The following is a 13694-nucleotide window of genomic DNA, read 5'->3' as shown; positions in this document are numbered from 1 at the left end:
TTGTGTTGCATTTATGAATACTTACTGTTATTATTATTTTTTATGACTTTGGTTTGTTTTCCTTTTTTAAATTATTTTTGACCTTTTTACAAATCTTTTTTTTTGTGTATTGATTTCCGTGTGGTTTCTGACCTGTGTTGAATGTAATGTACAGTCATGAGCAATATAATGTACCCACTTTAGGACTCTGTCGCACTAACATATTTGACATTTAGTGAGACTTACAGTTCAATTTGTGAAAAAAGTTAATGTGACATGGTACCAAAGTGTATCATATTAATGCTCGTGACTGTACATGTTTGTCTGTGTCTGTGGTGTCCGGGAGTAATAAATGTTTCTTTCTATTTTTGTAATTTTGTGTTGAACAAATTGGGAATGTTTTGAAGGTGAAATAAACTTGGCCGGAATGAGATCCACGCATCACCTTTATGTAGGATAATTGAGTAATCAGCCTGCAATGTCCTAACCAAACTAGGGATCACAATTTTTTTGTGGTACGTCCCTATCAGGATTCAAACGGGACCTCTTGCATAGCATTGAATAGCAAAGCCCTTAGATGGTTATTATGGAACATGTGAACAGATTACCAGCCCATCGTTGTCTGAAAAGTACCAACAAGAATGCTATACATTTTCTTTACTTCCAGTCCAACAGATAACTAAGCACCTATTTACCTATCTATGAATAACTTATACTTACCTATAACCCTTCCCAACCTATACTAGGAAAACAAACGTTATTAAATATCAGAAAACATTGTAATATGTATAATCAAATAGTTACCTGACTGAATAGTTTACTTGGCAACCCACCGTCTATAATTTGTTCAACATGTTAAACAAAACGTGATATCGAAATTACTGGTACAACATTATATGTACTGATCATGAGATCTTGCCGTTTCAAGTTACCAGTGAACGCACTGCCATTTATTCATAAAGAAACACTAGATACGGCGCACCTCTTGTACGCGCCCGTTCTACGCCGCTTCGATTCTTGATCGTATAAAGCAATGTGTATCTTACACCAAAAAATCAACAAATAAGTAATACGATAAAACCATACATAAGTAGTTAAAAGAGAAAAAAATATTGGCATTTTGTACTTATATGTATTACAAAAATCCTTGATATCATATTCATATCATTTATTGCATGTCACAAACATAAATTAAGGTGGAACACAGTAAAAAGGTACATGTGACGCCCTGCAAGGGCACGGGTATCTTGAGATATCACGAGATATCTAAGATTGAGAAGGGAATTTTAAATTGGTTTGGACACGTAGAGCGGATGAAGGATAATAGGATTATGAAAGCGGTATATAAAGTGAAGTTTGATGGTAGTGCTGACATAGGAAGACCTAGAAGGACGCATATTGACCAAATTGGAGATGTCTTTAGAAAAGGTTTAGTAAGATCTACTCTGAACCGGCGTGCGTGTATGAAACGATTGATGAATGTGGAGGAAGCATGAGAAGTGTGTCAGGATCGAAGGAAATGGAATTCCATAGTCTCTGCTTACCCCGGTGGGAAATAGGCGTGAGTTTATGTATGTATGTTGAGATATCACAGTCTCGAATTTCATATTATGTGATAATGTGATGACCTTCATTGAGGAGCTCGGTGGCGCAGCGGTTAACGCGCTCGGTCTGCGATTGTTGAAGTAAAGCAACTTTCGCAAAGGCCAGTCATAGGATGGGTGACCACAAAAAAAAAAGTTTTCATCTCGAGCTCCTCCTTGCTTCGGAAGGCACGTTAAGCCGTTGGTCCCGGCTGCATTAGCAGTCGTTAATAACCATCAATCCGCACTAGGCCCGCGTGATGGTTTAAGGCCCGATCTCCCTATCCATCCATAGGGAAGGCCCGTGCCCCAGCAGTGGGGATGTTAATGGGCTGATGATGATGAATATGGTGACACTTGGTGATGAGTTTATCAAAGATTATGAATCAGAGGGGAAATGCTGCCAGCGTTTTGGGCGCTGTGTCTCAGTGTAGCGCGGTGGATGAAGTATTCTATTTATAATAAGCTGGTTATGAATCTTGATTACAATGAACCGGCAACCGCAATCGCCAAACTCAGCAAACCAATACCCTATCTCCGAACTTGAACATTTCTCCAGCCATATAAAATGTTCCGTTGTTTTGGCCACAAAAACGGTAATTTTGCAAAGCCGCCTGATCGACGTTCGCCCATTCTATAGAACCTGTTTGTGCTTTACTGCAGGTCTTAATGCAAACTTAGTATCAGAATCCTATAGTCCCAAAGTCGGTAGATAAATTCATGATTGTGATTTTATATACGAGTATGATGCTTAGGTTGCTTGCTTGGTAACCAGATTCCTCAACTCTCAATTAACTCGCAATGAAATTGTATGGTGACTTGTCATTCCCATATATTTTTACCACTCTAACTATTCATTTTCATAATTTGGCATCTTGGCTAAAAGCCTCTGAACGGCTACGAAACCGTGATATTTTATTCCTTAGGGACCAAGGGCTTAGATAGGTTTTAAGATGTTTTTATCCCGTTCTTTCTGCCTACCAGTCTCCATAAAATTCCGGCGTTCAACTCAGGTAGAATAAAACTCCTGCATGTAATAACAGGAAGGCTTCTTCATCTTCGATCGCTTGGAAAATTCGGGTCAAATGCATTACAAAGTAGCAATAGAACTCAAAATACATAGATACTCACTAGAGGCGTTAAAAAGGCCACATCAAAGCAATTCATCTAAAAAAGCAATATTGCAATTTGAGATGTCCGCGTATAAAAGTAAGTGCGCAACTGAAACAAATGTCAAATAGCAATATTGCTTTTTTAGATAAATTGTTTTAATGTGGGCTTTTTAACCCCCCTGATGGATATTTAGATTGTACTGTATCTTTCGTCCGCGTGTGTAAAACTTGTTTTGTATGTTTTGTGCAATAAAGTATATTTGTATTGTATTGTATATTTAAGTAGTTTTGCGTTTCGCTTTATGCTTTTTTTAGATGAATTGTTTTGATGTGGCCTTTTTGTCCCCCTTAGTGTCCTCACGTATGGTCAATGTATTTTCGATCTAAATATATTTTTTTTCGTACGTAACGTGTGAGTCAATCGTTTGTTATCAAACGTAAACGGGAATGTTATGAATTGGAACAACGATCGCTTCGACTCGCTGTTATCAGTCGTTTACATTCCTTAATATTTAAGTTCGATTCATTTCCCATATCACCGTGTTTAAACGATCGTTTAGTATTACGACATTGGTGGGTAATTGTTTTGAATTAGGAACACGATGAGTGGTTTTGAACCAAAAAAAATATTTCAAATCGTCACTCACCATCAGTTGAGATTATGGTCACACGCGAGCCCATAATATATTAAAAAGTAGTTATGACTTTCTACTTTGGGCTGGGAATCAATAAAATAAGTACATAGAAAGCTTTAAAGTGCTTATCTTCCCTGCCATATAGGAAAAGCTGACTGAGGAATTTTATCTCGATTTTATATCCTATTTGGGTGAATATCAAAATGTGCCAAGTTTGGTGGTGAATTTTCATATTATTTTTTCGTGAAAAATTGGGTTCCGACATGAAAAAGGATAGTTCTAGCTATATAAATATAATATGAAAGTTCGCCACCAAACTTGGCACATTTTGATATTCACCCATTTAATACAATACACCATTATAATGGGCGATGAGCAGCCATATTCAAATCTAGAGTTCTCAACCAACAGTGGCTGCAAAGTTCTCTTCTGCCCATCTACTTGCATTTACCATTCAATTAAACGGGCGTGGGTTTATTTATATGCTGTAAACAACTTTTCTGCACTCCACAGGTGACCCTTGTTGTTGCTCTATGTGTTCCAAGTTCAAACTCGCGTGCCAGCTTAAAAACAGTTGACGGCGATGGTGACGTTCGATTTCCAAATTCATATTTCTTTTTATATAGGCTAATTCTAACTAGTCAAATGAGTTACTTTTAAACTTCGAAACACGATGTATGAAAAAGGACACTGACGTCATAGTTAAACGTGATAAAATGTCGGACTTATTACGTTTTTCTTGATAAAAAATATATATTCATAAAAAAGTTAAATTGAAAAAAGAAAATGTTTTTCTCCTCTGTTTTACATCTGTCTTTATTTAGTAATCAGAATTGCATACCTAATAAATCTTTGACCTAGGATACCTACTTCCCACCTACTGCCGTACCTTAATATATTTCAAGGAATACCAGTGCCATTACTGACAACGCAAATTTGGGGACTCTACATTTATTTTAGTATTTACTGATGAATATTCTAGAAATATAATATTATACATTTTACCCAACAATAGCATTTATGTGCACTTGTTATTTACTCATGTGTATGCACCTGTGTTTAGCATAACATTCTATGCCGTGACTAACCTGCAATGCCACTTACTTTTACAACGAGACGCGTGATTTGTGGGTTCCGAGATCGACGCGTAAGGTCATCAGTCTTAGTACTTCAATTAGCTGTCACTTATTGATAAACATAAATAATAAGGATCATGTTTCATACGTTTACATACATACAGCGTGTTAGTGACATCGTAACGAAAACTTTGAGGGATGATCCGACCATGATTCTGAGTTGATATCAAGTGAAATTTTCCGTCGCCTAAGTATGAACTGAAAATAATGAACTCAAAAATTTTCTTGAAATTTTGCGACGGAAAATTCCACTTGTTATTAACTCAGAATTATGGTCTGAATCATCCCCCTCAGTATACATTACGATGTCACTAACACCCTGTATATACGTATATGTGTACTTCATTGGCCTTATACGTCTGTTTCAGACGATTTATGACGTCATTGCCTCGAAGAAATACACTTTCTGGCTTTCTTGGCTAATAAACGTACATAAGGTCACGCCTTTTTCCCGTTGGGATAGGTAGAGACCACGTAGATCCACTTACTACAATCCTGACACAACACTTTCGCTCTCTCACGTGTTCGTCGTTCACATGTTTCAGAAAAAAAAAACTACTACTATTGCTGGAGCGGGAGTCAATAAAAGTATATTTAAATTATATATATTTAAAACGAGATTCGCTGCTTATCTTCCCGGCCGAGTCGTAAAAAGCGGCCAGCACCTACATAGGTATAAAAAATGTGCTACATAAGGTGTTAAAAGTACAACTTAGAATCTGGATGAACACTAAGCAACCATCTTGATTATCTGGGTTGAAAGTTGCCGATACTGCGCACTTATTTTTATATGCGCAATTGTCAAATAGTAGTATTGTACCTAAATAGTAATTACATGATTCGACGTGACCCTTTTAGACCCCCTGGTTATCACTATCTGCCCATCTATATGGTTTGGTTGCCTGGAAGAGATTGCTACTTAGCAATAAGGCCGCCTATTGTACTCATTCTATTTCTCTTTTGTTTTGTATTTTGTTTTTTCTTGTTTGTGCAATAAAGTATTTGTTATGTTATGTTATCTGCATCTTAACCAAACAAGGTAACATAGATTACTAACTACATAAGCCGTCATGACGTTCACAAAAAAAAATACCGTCTTTGCATAGATAGATATATGTACTCGGTGTAATACTTCAGGAAAACTTGACCAAAACTCTTGGAAACCTCACAATGGAAACAAAAGACGTACGCACAAAGCCGTGCGCTGCATTCAAATTGCTAGATGATATAATACACACGCATTTACTTCTATAGTATGACTATATACTATTACATAAATGCCTATATAATATTAGAAACGCCGATATGGTATTTGATACCATGCAAATTATACCATACACCTCTTTCTCTATTGCAAAATCAACAAAGTGTTGTATAGATTGATATCACAAAGAGAAAATTAAATCGAAAAAAAAATACTCGGATGAGACCTGAACCCGAAGCTCTTGTCAAGTCGGGACGAGCGTGTTAACCATTACACTACCGGGACCTCCTGCGCAATTCTTTCGATGCGATACACGGGTGAATGCAATATAAACAAAAACAAATTACACATACCTAACATACAATGTTAGAAGAGAGGAATGGCGGTTACTCCACCGACAAGAGCGCAGCTCTTAAATAGAGAGTGAGAGAGAACATAAAATGTAATAGAGATGAATGGAAGAGGAACACAGGTCCAGATTTTGATAGAAGCGACTGCCTGTCTGACCGTCCAACCCGCGAAAGGAAAACCAGCCCAATATAGATTAGGTAACATACCTCCTATGTTTTCCTTCACCGCCGAGCACGTGATAATCATCCATGATTCAAATATGAATTCGAAAACAGATTCGAAAATCGTTGGTTTAGGCCTATGCTGGTATTCCACCTGCGACCTCAAAGTGGGAGTCAAGCGTTCTACCAACTGGGCTGCCACGGCTGTACACAGAATAACCTTTATTATTATTACTAGCCCACAGCATAACCTTAAGCACGATTAATATGACAGTTAACATTCAAAAGTGCAAGTACTTAGTCAGTTTTTAATGCTGCTAAGAATAGCCCGATCATTCCTGTTTTTTTTTAATTCACACGCGATGTCACACTATGATGACACATCGTTGTATAAAAATACAGTATTCAAAGGCGTTGAGCCGTGGCAAAAACATCCTGACCGATAAATCTTCAGTGCATTGTTGTATTTATAATTAACTACAAGTTAGACACGTGTACACTTTTGTTTATATTCTTTCAGTGGATCCGGCCAGCTTGTCTTGCCAGATTGAAGGTAGAGAAGAAGTTAGAGACCACCTTATTACAAAATATCATCATCATCATCATCATTGGCCTTATACGTCTGTTTCAGACGATTTATGACGTCATTGCTTCGAAGAAATGCACTTTCATGGCTGTGCAAGCCAATCCTAGAGCGGCAAACTCTACCACACACTCTGCAGGAGAAGTCTCCAACTGGTGGATTGTTGTCGGTTTGATGGCGTTTCCTTGCTCGCCAGTGTGTTCATGAGTGTAGCGTCCATCGAGCACACGCTTCTTCCAGAGGTCTCGATTATCGGCGAGCTGAATGAGCCTATGTCTCTTGTGACGCAATCTTTGAATCAGAGCACCGGTCTTCTGACAACTCTCTTACCGTGTGCTATTGCGCCAAGTAAGACACGACATGGTAGACGGGAGGATTACAAAATATAGGTATGAGAAAATGAAATTAAAAATAAATCTTTCATGGTTTTTGCTATTCCTGGTGAAGACAATTAAAAGATAAAATATCATAAAAATCGGCGTGAATATTCATCAGCGTGCGCGTGGAATTGTATTTGTACTTATAATTACATTGAGAGTGTCACTAAAAATACCTTAACCTTATATGACCGTTTGTGTTCAGATATTTCCAATCTAGGTACGTTGTTTCGTAAGATCGGCTTTAAAGACAAAATAATTGAAAATTGTAAACGAAGCATAGAAATCTCAAATCTTACCTTAAGGTTAAGAACCCAAACCTTGTCAGGATTCTACTTCCGCCCGTCCTCATCAGTGTCCGTGGCCCATATAGGAAACACCACTCCCACCACCCACGTCATTTAAACTTCCAATACGTCCAAACAATCGGAAACAATCACCTGATTATAATATTTATACCCGGGGGGCATTGTCTACGGAACCTGTTTACAAAGACTTTCGAGAACATCGGAAAATACCTTGACCTGTACTAACGAGACACGGACCTTGGGACCTCGGTAAATAAACATTTTACGACCTTGATAAATAAAGATTTTTTCCTCCAAGAACAACTAGCCGACGAAATTGCAAATTCTAAATAGTCCTTACGTGCCTAGAAACCACAACATTGGAAATGATAAAATCTTTATCGAGCGTATTATTTTGTTTTTCAAAACGTAACGACGTAGTGAAAGATTAGATCTGCAGTTAATTCTTTGTCTGTCTGTCATCTAAAAGATTTTGGATTCAATTTTCAACCGAATATAAACGTTTCGTGTTATCGTTCCTACGTCAAAGCAGATTTTCACCTCGACAGCGTACTTGGTAGCTTTCATGACCTTCCTCCACGTGCAGATGTTAAAGTAAATGTACCCTTTGTGGGATGAAACTTATTATTGTCGTAGTATAAAGCTAGTTCCATGATATAAACAACATGCTTTAAATCTTAGGCCAAATCAACTCAAGATAAACGTAGGACAAACAGTCGACGTAACGCCTAATTTAAAGGAAATCATTTGAATGTCTGAATGGTGTCTGTTTGACTTTTGTTTGCTACTAAATTGTTTCCGTGTAATCCGCTTACATAAACAAACTTTGTGTGAATATTGCAACGTTCAATTGACGCTTGTGAACGTGAAGAGAATCTATGGAAGACGGTAGGAAGACGACTGGTTAAACAATACATACGCCGACGTTTTCCTTTATAGGCATAATTAGCTATAATAGCCATAGGCTTTGGGATCACTTACATGACATAATCTTCCTAGACAATGCTCGGAGCCAGGGTTCTCGCTTTCCTGGCGATTAAAAAGGCTAGTAATAAACATTAAAAACATAAACAGCCTATATACCTGCCACTGCTGGGCACATGCCGCCCCTCAATCAACCGAAGAGGCTATGGAGCATACTCTACCACGCTGCTCCACTGCGGGTTAGACACCTACTCTACTTATAACCAATTCATCTAAAAAAGCAATATTGCTATTTGGCATTTCTTTACAATGTAAAATTGCAATATTTCTTGTGGCCTCTTTAACCCCCCTGGCTTAAGAAAGTTTTGAGCAATTTAGTCTTCTTAATTTATTTACCAAATAAGAGACGTCATCGCTCACTATTACTCTAATCCAAATTGTATAATATAAAAAGTCTAAAGAAGAAATAGAGAAGCAAGAATATTATTAATCACAAGATTTTTTTATTTTTTTACATTACATATCAAAACATTCGAATGGAAAATTTAAAACGGTCTTATCGCTAAGAGCGTGTTGAGAAGAACTTATCGCTTATCTCTACGTGATTTTATAGTAAAGGTACTTTAAAGCCCAGAGGAAAATATCCGGCATAAACACAATTGCTTATTAACTAAATATCAAGGCGGTAATATACCGGAGCTTGCTTGCGCAAATATATATTATTTAATTTCATCAAAACGAAAAATCCTAGGTACATGGCAATTGTCAGCCTGTTTAGCGTAATGACCGTTGCTCCGTTTTGCGCGCTCACTGTTGTAATGTTACAAAATGTACCCTATCATTACAGGTATGCACAATCTAATGCTTGGATCTGAGATGTTACATTACATGCGAATGATCCTAGTGAGTGATCGCCTTTAAGTAGGTAAGTGTATGAAGAATAATTTTACATACGACTTTGCGATTTGGTTGTGTAACACATTACGGTGAAGTTTCCTTAGTAGATACTTATCACACGCATTTGCTTACACAGTGGAGGTGAAGATAATAACTAGTTAAGAAACTATGTTTTCTAGTCCCATCAACAAGCGAAAATTAGCCACAAGACCTTACAAAAAAATCTAAAGTATTAAACACATAGATATAAATAGGTTTCGATCTACTTACGTGGTAATTTTTATCTAAATAGAACCAGAACTTTTGGTGCGAAAGGTAATAGACGTATAGATTTCATTATTTTGTTGTTGATTTCGATTTAAGTTGTTTTTGTGACTTATTGGGGATTTTTTTGTACTATGCGGTGGATAGGATTCCTAGTACGGCAATGTAATAGACTACTCTAGGCGCCATCCCACTCGCGTCAGATAGAGTACTGCTGAGCTTAAGGCAAGAGGTAAACCACTGCCCTGTTTTGCCTTAAAAAAGTAGCATGGAGAATGCTGCACAGACAAGAGTGTGACTCTTAAATTAGTGATGATGTGATTGTAATGCCGCAAATTGAAAAATCTCACAGGGAAAAATTGGCACGTAGATGGATTGAAGCATAGTGACTCTCATGCGCGGAGCAAGTCCGGGGCAACAACTATTATTTTTTCATGAATGTCACCATCAAAAGTTAAGCAAAACATCCGTTAAGTAAGAACTTATATATACCAAAGTAATCTCCGCTTGTCAAGCAAGTACAAATATAATTAAAAAACCAAATTACTTATTTCGTCACAACGGCCCTATCTGATAAATACCCCTTCTCAATCACCCAGAAATTAACCTTTCGATTCATGATACCACAACACACACAGCTCAAACGGTTGGGAAACATACTTAATTAAAAATGGTTTAATTAAAAAAGACTTAATAAAATAACAGACGGCAAATCCCTGCGGTAAACTTCCAAGGAACCACATAAGCATAGAATAAGTATAGAACGGCAACTCTCCGCTCCCCACCAGCGGCTGAGCTAGGTTTACCTCACCCTGTCTTACTTTAGTCTTCAATCTTATGGGCGTCAGACGTCACACACACACACAAATGCGCGTGTACGATAACGTCAGTGTGCGTCTGTGTAAAACGATGTCTTTTGTATGAAGAGTTCGGAGTGTGACATAGGTAAAACTATGCCGCCTGGCGACGTAAGTATTGGTCCCGCAAGATGTCGAAACCATTTTGGGAAAGATGTCCCGGCCACGTCCCGGCCCTCTAAGGCCACATCGTCGTGGTGAGATAGTAGATAAACATGAACATGAACATACCATCATTATATCTATGTTGTAACGATTGGCGTCTTTTTCGTGTCAATATAATTATTTTTGCTAGTTTCATTTATTTTGTCAATGTGGCGTGTTTAATTAATGACAAAATAATACGAAATATAGTGGTAAAATAATACGAAATAAACAACTCTTCGTTTACACCTTTCATTTTAAAAAAAGTGAAATGACGCTCAATACCGGCGGGCGCAAGCGCACGGCAATGTCGAACGCGAACGATTATAAACTCTTCGAGTTACGTAACCTTTGGTGGTTTTTGTCGCGCCGCCACCGATATTATGTGACACACCGCTGCCACGATCAGTGAACCTTGACTGTGATGGTTTTATTTACAAACTTTGAGCAAGTTACGTAGGTATTTGCTCTAGTTTTACATAATGAGAACAAAAAAGCGGGCAATGTTTATTTATTAACTTTTTCATAGTTTGACGCGCGATTAATTTAAGCTAACAAGTAGTCTCATTTTAAGGGATAGGTTATTATCATATTAAAACTGATAACCTTCAGGCCCCTAAAGTTACCTCACTGCATAGTAGATACATTTTTTGGAGGCGCGACCGGGGATAGTGTAGGTATAGGTTTTTATATACCTATGATGTCTCAAACCGTAGACAGTACGGGTGCGGATGACAGCTGTCATCAGAAGAGTACATTTTCTTGTTATGTCTCTTTCGAACTAAACTATGTACTCTGCATTTCTGTTCTATTATCAAATACACCAAGCTAGAGTACAAAAAGTAAGAAGTTTGTATACTTATGTTAGTACACTGACTTACCAAGGAATTCTTAATTTAAATTTTTACTTAACGCTAGCATACCAAGTCATCGGTGTGTCTCAAACCAACAAAGCATGACAATCATTATTCGTACCTACTCCACCTGCATTCGACGCCGTGAGAATGCCACGGTATTGTTACAATGACTTTTTTCTTTACAGAAGAAAATAATTAAACCCACATTCACTTATAAATCTCCGGACTCCGGACTTCAAATTAAAATTTGAATTTTCTACAGTCCAGAGATAAGTGAATTGAATTGTGACGATTTGAAAAGGCGTTGAACTTTCAGTAATAAGGAATTCGATCGTTTAAATTCCGTTTTCATAATGCACATAATAGTGTAAGTAAGTATGTACAATATTTATGGGATGTTGTCACGACATGGCGATTGGTGGCATAATTATTGTTGTAACATTACTTAATCAACGTTTCTAATGTATATTTTGTATGGATTACCGTAGAAAGTAGAATAATACATGGTAACTCTCCGCTCCGCAGCAATTCGTATCGGGCCGACCTCACCCCCTTTGAGTCTTACTTTAGTCTTAAATAGTCGTAAGCCACTAAGGGCTCAAACTGGATGACAGCGGCAGCGGCGGCGCGGCGGCGATAGCGGCGCGGGGAGCGGCGCGGCGGACGCTGTTCCGTTCTCGATGCCAGCGGCCAAATCGCGTGGTGTTGCGGCGGAATAGAGTTGTGTCTCAAATGAACGCGATATCGAAACGGCGACAACGCATTTTTGATTGCAGTTTGAGCCCTAAGAAGTAAGGGGGAGAACGCGCGGAATGTGTCTCGCTTGCACTTAAGGTGCTCCCTCACCGGCAGCATTCGCCTGTAATGTAACATTTTGAGCACTATGATCCAAACATTACACCTTATGTAATGCTTGGATCTGTAACGTTACATTACAAGCCAATGCTCGCGGTGAGAATTATATTTGTGTATGAAGTGTCCATTACTCAAAACGGCTATGTCTTGAGTACAGCAAATAGTGTCGATTGTTACTACCGCAGCGCCCCCCTATTTAATGGGGCCAGTAGTGATCATACCATCCGAAGAAAAACCATTAGGTCTTAATAATTAACGTCAAAAATAAATAACTGAAATATTTTTATTACTTTAGCTCGTTTATCGTATTTTATATATTATTCTGCATAATTTATTAATATGTGGAGTTTGCCATCCAACTCGGATGGGCAGCGTTCGGGAAGCTGCGGAATATCTTCTCGTCCAGAATACCTCAGTGTCTCAAGACGAAAGTCTTTGACCAGTGCGTGTTGCCAGTGATGACCTACGGCAGTGAGACGTGGCCGCTTACTATGGGTCTCGTGAGGAGGCTCGGTGTCGCTCAGCGGGCAATGGAGAGAGCTATGCTCGGTATTTCCCTGCTGGATCGAATCAGAAATGAGGAGATCCGCAGGAGAACTAAAGCCACCGACATAGCTCGGAGAATTGCAAAGCTGAAGTGGCAGTGGGCAGGACACATAGCGAGGAGAACCGATGGCCGATGGGGCGGAAAGGTTCTGGAGTGGCGACCACGTGTCGGACGACGCTCAGTGGGTAGGCCCGCTACAAGGTGGACCGACGATCTGGTGAAGGTCGCGGGAAGCCGCTGGATGCGGGCAGCGCAGGACCGATCGTCGTGGAGATCCTTGGGGGAGGCCTATGCCCAGCAGTGGGCGTCATACGGCTGATGATGATGATGTGGAGTTTATTATCTTACTTGCTTAGAAATTTACTATTTTTTGCAATAAAGCTTGTTATTCTGAACCATTAAATTTTGCTTATCTTTCAATCAATATGCCACTTTACCATATTGAGCGTTTTATGCGACGCTACTTAAGGAATTGAGTTTCCTTTGAGATGTAATCTTATCGCCCTGGAGAAAATTTCATCTAAATCAGTTAAGAAAGCGTGCAGTTTGCATACAAATTAATCACAAAATATTCTTGGTTTTATTTTTATATTGACGAACAAAGTATTACGGAATCTCTTGGAAATCTGCTGTATAGTAAAATGGACCAGAGGGGTACTTACATTATTTTTTATGGGCAACGTAACGGTTCATTGTATTCTTCTATCGTGTGGATTATGAGGTGGATTACCAACCCCATCAAACCTGGTGTCAGGGTTATTACTGAGCTGATATGACTCATGTAACGACTACGTACCTACTTACATCAGTAAGTAATAACCGGGACCAACGGCTTAACATGCCTTCCGAAGCACGAATCATCTTAATTTTGAACAATAAGGTGATCAACCTGTAATGTCCTAACCAAACTAGGGATCACA

The 13694-nt window shown here is 38.6% G+C and overlaps 2 protein-coding genes across 3 annotated transcripts in view; one reads left to right on the top strand and one right to left on the bottom strand.

Annotated features, from left to right (window-relative positions):
- The window catches only part of LOC126369646 (probable GH family 25 lysozyme 3), a 222776-nt gene that overhangs the window by 135264 nt on the left and 73818 nt on the right, over positions 1-13694 (top strand). The window contains exon 1 of one of the 2 annotated variants that reach the window (XM_050014187.1): positions 9200-9278. The exons of the other annotated variant lie outside the window; for it this stretch is intronic. The gene's annotated coding sequence lies outside the window, so the exon portion shown is untranslated. Of the gene's footprint in view, positions 1-9199; positions 9279-13694 lie in introns of those variants that run through there. 2 annotated transcript variants of the gene reach the window in all.
- LOC126369717 (uncharacterized) overlaps positions 1-13694 on the bottom strand; it is a 259915-nt gene that overhangs the window by 208878 nt on the left and 37343 nt on the right. The window lies entirely within an intron of this gene.

The sequence above is a fragment of the Pectinophora gossypiella genome, chromosome 9 (assembly GCF_024362695.1).
Source record: "Pectinophora gossypiella chromosome 9, ilPecGoss1.1, whole genome shotgun sequence".
In the NCBI taxonomy this organism is placed as follows: Eukaryota; Metazoa; Arthropoda; class Insecta; order Lepidoptera; family Gelechiidae; genus Pectinophora; species Pectinophora gossypiella.
Note: the sequence above shows the minus strand (reverse complement) of the source record. Positions and strands in the feature narration are given on the sequence as shown.